A 7,832-nucleotide genomic window follows, 5' to 3' on the forward strand; every position below is an offset into this window, starting at 1 on the left:
TACTCTGATGTGCCATAACAGGTACTTGGGTACTCAGATGGACTGGGACAGGTACTCGGGTACGCTGATGGGCTGTGACAGGTACTCAAATACTCTGATGGACTGTAACAGGTACTCTGATGGACTGTGATTGACAGGTACTATGAGGGGTGGTGACAGGTCCTGTTTATTGGAGGGGGCAATCAGTGTGATTGGTGTACACTGTAGGCGGTAACGAGATGTTACCGCAATCTCCTCCTCACACACGATCGGTGTGTGGAGGAGAACCCGGTAACATATTGTTACCGCGGTTTGTTTACATTTTAGTGATCGGCTGTGAAAGGATCACAGCCGATCACATTGGTAAACAGCCGGCCAATGGCGCCGTGCACAGTGGGGGTGCACGGTGGGGGTGTGACCATCTGTGATCGCCCGTGACTTCATCACGGCCGATCACGTGGTAAACAGCCATAACCAATGGCTGTTCACCCCCTTCCGTGGCGAGCGGTGTCTCCGTGACACGCCGCCACCGAAGAAACAGGGATGCGTGCGCACGATAGGTGCGCTGCCTGGCCGTCATTTGACTGCCGGCGGTCAGCAAGTAGTTAATAAAAACATTTGCAGATGTACATAGAAAGTCTCAGCCACATCCATGAGTGGAGTTTTGGGAGCTCCCAAATAGAATGGCAATTGATGTGCCATGTTGAACCCATATTTGTGTAGATCTAATTGTTTATATCAATAAATGAATGTTTCTACAGTTTTTTTTTTTTTTTTTTTGCTTTGTATTTTTTAAGTAGTTATTTACATTGATTTCAGCAGATTTACACTTTACCTCTATGTATATGTTGCTTTTTATCTCACTGGATTTATTCCTTAAACATAAAGCCATTTGACAATCAACTCTGGTCATTTTGATTAGCTCAGCATGAAAAGAGCTTTACTGGATCATTTCAGTCCCTGGAAGTGCAACTAAAGCAAACAACTATGGGTGGCAAAAGATCTGTTTCTTTATCTGTATGTTAAAGCATTGGACAGGCACAAGTCAGCAGATGGATACAAAAAAATTCAAAGGCTTTATCAATGGCTAGAAGCACAGTAAAGTCTTATTAAGAAGTGGAAGGTATTTGGTACGACCCTCCCTGGATCAGAACGTCACTTCAAACTGGATAAAAGAGTCAGGAGGAAACTGGTCAGAGAGGCTACCAAGAGGCCTACAGTAACTTTGAAGCATTTGCAGGAATTATGACAAAGAGTGATCGTTGTGTGCATATGATAACAATATCACAAATTATCCACAAATGTGGCTTGTATGGGAGGGTTGCAAGAAAAATGCCACTCCTTAAGAAAGGCCACATGCAATCACAACTGAACTCTGCCAAAACACAGCTTAAAGATATGTCTGGCAGAAATCCTATACAGTTCACTATCCAAATAGCACCATTCCTACAATAAAGCATGGAGGAGGTAATATCCTGTTTTGGGGTGTTTCTCTACAGGAGGGACTGGAGCACTTGTCAGGATAGAAATAAAAATGGATGGGGCAAAATACCGTCAATATTCTTGAAGAAATTTTGCTGCCAGAAAATTGTCATTGGGAAAAAGGTTTACCTTCCAACATGACCCAAAGCACACAGCAAAAATGACCACGCAATGATTGAATGAGAAAAATGTTAATGTCCTTGCATGGGCTAGTCAGAGCCCAGATTTAACCCCATTAAAAATCCATGAAATGATTTGAAGATTTCAGTCCAAAAAACGGTCACCATTAAATGTAACTGAACTTGGGCAGTTCTGCAAAGAAGAGTGGGCAAATTTTGCAAAGTCTAGATGTGCAAACTTAGTAGACATATCCCAACAGACTAAAGGCTGTCTTTAACCACTTAACAACCGGCCCATAGCCGAATGACGGCTACAGGGCGGTTGTTTAACTCTGGGAGGCCGTCATATGACGTCCTCCCAGAATTCCACTCTCACGTGCCCCCTGGGGCGCACACTCGAGAGCATCCATGACCGCCGGGTCCACAGGACCCAGCGCATCACGGTAAACGGCCGCTCATCGCCGCAGTTTACCACGTGACCACTCCGTCAAATGATGGAGTGATCACTTGTAAACAAACCGGCGTTACCAGTGGCAACACCCGCCAATACCCTGCAACACTCTGCAATGCTCTGCAACACCCGCCAATACCCTGCAACACTCTGCAATACCCTGCAACACTCTGCAATGCTCTGCAACACCCGCCAATACCCTGCAATGCTCTGCAACACCCGCCAATACCCTGCAACACTCTGCAATGCCCTGCAACACCCTGCAACACTCTGCAATGCTCTACAACACCTGCCAATACCCTGCAACACTCTGCAATACCCTGCAACACTCTGCAATGCTCTGCAACACCCGCCAATACCCTGCAATGCTCTGCAACACCCGCCAATACCCTGCAACACTCTGCAATGCCCTGCAACACCCGCCAATACCCTGCAACACTCTGCAATGCTCTGCAACACCCGCCAATACCCTGCAATGCTCTGCAACACCCGCCAATACCCTGCAACACTCTGCAATGCTCTGCAACACCCACCAATACCCTGCAACACTCTGCAATGCTCTGCAACACCTGCCAATACCCTGCAACACTCTGCAATACCCTGCAATGCTCTGCAACACCCGCCAATACCCTGCAACACTCTGCAATGCTCTGCAACACCCGCCAATACCCTGCAACACTCTGCAATATCCTGCAACACTCTGCAATGCCCTGCAACACTCTGCAATGCCCTGCAACACCCGCCAATGCCCAGCAACACTCTGCAATGCTCTGCAACACCCGCCAATACCCTGCAATGCTCTGCAACACCCGCCAATACCCTGCAACACTCTGCAATGCTCTGCAACACCCACCAATACCCTGCAACACCCGCCAATACCCTGCAATGCTCTGCAACGCAATACTCTGCAACGCCATACTCTGAGATACCCAGCGATACCTGTGTGATACCCTGCAATACCCAGCCATAGACACCCCCCCTTCCCGCCTTCTACCGACTCGCCAATACGATCAAAGCCAGAATCTTTTTTTTTTTTTTCAGGCTTCCCAGCTTAGAGGTGAGATGTGGGGTCTTATTGACCCCATATCTCACTGTAAAGAGGACCTGTCATGCCATATTCCTATTACAAGGGATGTTTACATTCCTTGTAATAGGAATAAATGTGATCAAAAAAAATTTTTGGGGGGAAAAAATGTCAAACTAAAATAAATAAAGTAAAATAAACAATAAAAGTTTTTTTTTTTTAAAACGCCCCTTTCCCCATGTGCTCGCATGCAGAAGCGAACGCATATGTAAGTCCCGCCCACATATGAAAACGGTGTTCAAACCACACATGTGAGGTATCGCTGCAAACGTTAGAGCGAGAGCAATAATTCTAGCCCTAGACCTCCTCTGTAACTCAAAACATATAACAAGTAAAAAAAAAATTAAATCGTCGCCTTTGGGGATTTTTAAGTAGCGACGTTTGGCGCCATTCCACGAGCGCGTGCAATTTTGAAGAGTGACATGTTAGGTATCTATTTACTCAGCGTAACTTCATCTTTCACATTATGCAAAAATTGGGCTAACTTTACTGTGTTTTTTTTTAATGTTAATTCTGATTTTATTTCAAGTTATTGTAGAACATTACACATATTTAAACAAATTCCGAACTTACATACATAATAAATACATATCTTAACTACTTTAACACCGATAAAATAAAATAAAAAAAAGTGGAAAAAGAAGAAGAAGAAAAAAGAAAAAAACCCACAAAAAAAGTGAAACAAGGGGGCCCCCACCCCCCTTTCCCTCCCTCCCCTCCATCCCTTCCCCTTTTCTCTCCTCCAGCATAGTCTTTCCTACCATTTCTTTCCTCCTTCTACCTTCAGCTTTTTACCAATTTCCTATACTGCCTCCATGGGTTCCAAACCAGGAGGCATCTTTCGTACGTATCTAATTCTTGTGCTATAAATATCTCCATCCTCTATATTATCCATTTCTAAGGCCCATTCGTTTATCGTAGGGGACTGAGTTGATTGCCAGTGACGCGGTATCACAGTTCTTGCTGCAATCAACCAGTGCCCAAGAAGCTTCTTTTTAATGTTCTTATATGCTCCTGGTAACATAGAGAGAAGGGTAATTTGCGGCGTATTTGGGATTATTTCCCCAGTAACTAGTGTGTATAATTGCATAACCTTTTCCCAGAAACAAAAAAATTAGGGGACATTTCCACCAAATATGGAGCAAAGAGCCCCTCTCTGTATGGCACCGCCAGCATGTATCTGTTTTTTCTGGGTATATACGGTGTAGTGTCACTGGGCTCCAGTACCATCTTGAGAGCAACTTGTAGTTCGTCTCTTGTGCTTTAGTTTTTGTGATAAGCAGTGGGATAGCTTAAATGCCTTCTCCCATTCCCCAACCTCGATTGAAACATTGATCTCATTAACCCATTTATTTATATATTCCGGGGGCTCCGGATAATTTTTAATTATAAACATCTTGTAAAGCGCTGATAGAACGTGTTTTGGTTTTTGATCTTGTGTCAGAAGAATTTCAAGTTGTGTTAAATCGCTACCCGGGGATTTACTCGAACGAATAGAAGACCAAAACGACAGTAACTGCCGGTGTTCCAGCATTTGCACAAAAGATGGTCGCTGTATAGGGAATAGGTTTAGTAAAGACGGAACTGTTTCCTGGCATAAAATATTGCTCAGTCTATAATTAGATTCCCTATTCCATGTAAGAAAACTTGTCCTATTTAATGCCGGGGGAAAAAAAGGGTTGCCAAATAGGGGTGTCATAGGTCCTTCATACGAAGAAAGTTTCAATTGTATAACTGTTTTAACCCATATATTCAGCAGATGGGATGTAAGAGAGGGCATATTCTCTAATAATTCTCGATGTAGCTTGCTACCAGATAAATCTACCCATGGCAACACCTTTAAATCTAATTGGTTCAACCCTTGTTCTAATTTTATCCACTGTTTAGTTTCCGAACAGTAAAACCAATCCACCAGTTTAGTCAAGACTGCCGAAACATAGTAATAATACAAGTCAGGTGCACCCGCACCTCCTTTTGTTTTTGGTAATGATAATAATTTCTTTTGTAGTCTTGGTTTTTATGGCCCCAGATAAATTTTGTAAAGGCCGATTGTAAAGTAGAAAAAAATTATCTGGGGACACAGACAGGAATAGTTTGAAAAAAATACAAAAATCTCGGTATTATATCCATTTTTAATATATTGATCCTCCCAAACCATGAATGTTGCTTGACATCGTATTTTTTTAAGTCTTGTAGAGTACGTTGCATTAGAGGTACGTAATTCATTTTATATAAGTGGTTTGGGTCTGGGGGAATTTTAACACCTAAATATTTTAATGCTGAGGAGCAAATCTTAAACGAAAAATTAGCTCTCAGCATAGCAACTTGTTCGGGTATAAGCAACACATTAAGAATTTCTGATTTTGATACGTTTACTTTGAAGTTGCTCAATATCCCGAACCGCTGAAATTCAGATAATATAGAAGGTAGTGCAATATGTGGATTAGTGATATATAGTAATAAATCATCAGCAAACAAGGCCAATTTTATTTCCCTTTGTTTTATCTGTATACCAGTAATGGAGATATTCCGTCTAATAGCTGTTGCTAAATATTCCATTACTATAACATAAAGCATAGGGGATAGCGGACATCCCTGCCGGGTACTGTTTTGTATATTAGAATTCGTTGTCAATGAGCCATTAATCTTTATTCTAGCTGTCGGTTTAGTGTATAGTGCCATGATCTTATGGAGTATATTAGGTCCTAGTCCTATTTGCATTAGGGAATGTTTGAGAAAGAGCCATCCCACCCGATCAAATGCCTTTTCCGCATCAACTGAGAGAAGGCATACTGGTACTTTAGCCCTTTGTGCATAATTCATTAATAAGAAAGTTTTGATCGTGTTATCACGTGCTTCTCTACTTTGAACCGTATGTATTAAGCTTGAGAGGGGTGATTGGAGACGAAGCGCAATCAGTTTAGCATATATCTTTAAATCTACCCCAATCAAAGATATAGGTCGGTAACTAGAGCAGAGTGTTAAATCTTTTTCTGGTTTAGGAATCAAAGTGATATGGGATTCTAAAGTCTCTTTTGAGAATTGATAACTAGAAGAGATTGAATTAAACACTTGAAGCATAAACGGGGCTATATGTTCCTTAAAAGTTTTATAAAATTTAGGTGTAAATCCGTCAGGGCCTGGGCTCTTATTTGTCGGAATATTGGCGATTACTTCCAATAATTATTCAAGCGAAAATGGAGAATCCAAAGATTCCTTAGTGACCTCATCTATTGTCGGAATGGCGTTTTCCCGCACATATTCTTTAATAATATTTTCTCCAACTCCCTTATCCTCCAATATTGATGGAGGGGTCAGGTTATAAAGGGCCGAGAAATAATCCCTAAAGGTTTGTTGAAGCACATGTGGATCTGATGTCAATTCTCCCGATGTTTTTTTTATACTTGGTATAAAAGTCTGTGGACGTGGATGTAGTATATCAGCCAACATTTTCCCACACTTGTTCTCAAATCTATATCTACCCACTGCTCGTCTTTGTCGATATAAGCTCTGGGACGATTTAAAAAACTGTAATAATGATACCCTTGTAGAGAAAATATTGGCTGATATTTCTGGAGAACAATGGGCTTTATGTAAAGTTTCCAAAGTGTGAAGTTTTAATAAGGTATTTTCAATCATTTAAAAAATTTTTTTTTTAAGACGTGAACCGTGTTGGATGAACAACCCTCTTACTACCGCCTTTAAGGCTTCCCATTTTAAGGGTAGGGCAGTTTCATCCTGTTCATGATCAGAAATAAAATTAACAATCGCCTCTACAATTGCTTTATGACAGATTGGATCTAACATAAGTGTGTCATTAAGACGCCACGACCAATTTGTACCCTGGATCTGAGGGGGTGTCATGGTCAAAAATACTGGTGAATGGTCAGACCAAATAAATGATCCGATTTCTATAGAGGGGTTCCATTCCAGGAACCTTCAGGCCAGTTAAAAAAAATCTATTCTACTATATGTTTTATGTGCTGATGAAAAATATGTATAATTGCGATCTTTAGGGTTAAGGGTCCGCCATAGATTAATCAACCTATGTTCAAAAAGTTTATTCTTGAGTGCTCTCAAACGAGAGTATGGAATATTCAATCGTTGAGCTGAGGTATCTAATATATGATCCAAGGCTAGATTAAAATCTCCTCCCACCAAAACAGTGCCTTCTGCAAAGTCAGCTAAAAGACTAAGATAACGCTCGATTGTCATAGTTTGATCATGATTTGGAATATAAAAGTTCGCAATTGTGAAGATTTTGTCCCACAATCTGATTTTAAGAAACAAATATCTTCCATTTAAATCAGCCTTATAATCCAAATTCTGTAATGGTAAATGTTTATGGAAAGCAATAGAAACCCCTCTCGCTTTTGAATTCGACATAGTGCTATGAAACCATTGCGAATAATGTTTACGTGAACACACTGGGATATTACCACTTCGAAAGTGGGTCTCTTGAAGGAGTATAATATCTACCTTAGCTTTGTGTAAATTATATAGAATCTGGCCTCTTTTTGATTTATTATTGAGGCCTTTAACATTGTAAGTACAGAGTTTCAGTGACACTGGAGAGGAGAAAATTGCTGCCATATAGAATTATAAAGGAGAGAAAGAAAAAAGGAAGAGAGGAAGACAAAAAAAAGGGGGAAAAATAAAAGTTGAATTCCCTTAAATTGGAGAGGCTCCCTCTCCCCGATCCCTGAGTTACCCAGGA

Source organism: Lithobates pipiens, unplaced genomic scaffold (genome assembly GCF_037356315.1).
Source record: "Lithobates pipiens isolate NorthernLeopardFrog02 unplaced genomic scaffold, aLitPip1_a1.2 Scaffold_16, whole genome shotgun sequence".
Lineage (NCBI taxonomy): Eukaryota > Metazoa > Chordata > Amphibia > Anura > Ranidae > Lithobates > Lithobates pipiens.